The 1093-nt window shown below is 38.6% G+C and overlaps 1 pseudogene; it reads left to right on the top strand.

Annotated features, from left to right (window-relative positions):
* The first annotated feature begins 210 nt into the window (after positions 1–210).
* Positions 211–870, top strand: LOC103737847 (annotated as a pseudogene).
* Positions 871–1093: the final 223 nt, after the last annotated feature.

The following is a 1093-nucleotide window of genomic DNA, read 5'->3' as shown; positions in this document are numbered from 1 at the left end:
ACATTGTTGTGATGGTAGATGAAGTAAAAATATTTATTGGCTTTTCTGATAACCCACATATGTCCAGTAGTTGATGTGCCATTTGGCAGTATAAGCGCGGGTGTTAAGATAAATCCCTAGAACTATATGGATAATGACTTGGAAAAGATCACATGGAGGTTCACCATGGAGCTAGAAAAGAAGGATGTTGATGGGTCGACCTGATAGATTATGTGGAATCCAGATAATTGTATTGACCCCAAGAAACGAGAAGATTTAAAATTATAGCATGAATCAATTTGGGGATTTTCTAAGGCAAAGTTCTATGAAGGAAGCATCTCAGACCCTGACTATGACATACTATTGCCTTGTGGCCAAATCTAATGCACCCACAGTCAAAGTCAAGGGCATTGCTGAAGGAGGCAATGTATCAACCACTCCAGAAGCTGATAAGATTTTCCTGGAAAGGAACATCATGCTATGGTTATTCCAGATCTCAATTTAATTGCTGGAGAAATGACAGGACCTTATTTTGAGTAACTGAAGAATCTAAATCATGTCAGCTATGTCCAACTGAACTTCAAATATGAAAGGGACTTTAGCTAGCACTTGTTCATGTCTGTTCAGGAGAGCTTAGAAGAAAATTTGGAAAGCATGGTGGAACTATTTTTGTTGTGCCCATATCAGAGTTCCAGGAGAGGATATCCACCCAGTGGAGGAAGACATTGTGCACTCCAACTTAGCCTACATGATGAAGCATTCTGCCAGGCAAATTACATAAATAGCCGTGAAGTATAATTTGAGTGTTTGGACTCAAGAATGGATGTCTATATTAATGTCATTAGGAAAGCCTTCAAGGTGTACAGTGAAACTCACGTGATCTGCACATAGCCATATTGTAGCCCACTTTCTTGACACCCTCTACACCTATAATTTCTGAAAAGCTCTCACCAGTTTACACATAACCACAGAAATACTTCTCTTGGGATTTAATAAATAATAATGTCTTCAACAAGTTATTCTGAGTCAGGTGCTTAAGGAGAAAGAATTTAGTTTAGAGCACCATGTACACCCAGATGAGCCATGTAGGAATTTAGCCTTTAAATAAAACATC

The sequence above is a fragment of the Nannospalax galili genome, unplaced genomic scaffold (genome assembly GCF_000622305.1).
Source record: "Nannospalax galili isolate Female #2095 unplaced genomic scaffold, S.galili_v1.0 scaffold238, whole genome shotgun sequence".
NCBI lineage: Eukaryota > Metazoa > Chordata > Mammalia > Rodentia > Spalacidae > Nannospalax > Nannospalax galili.
This window is presented reverse-complemented; position numbering and strand designations above follow the sequence as displayed.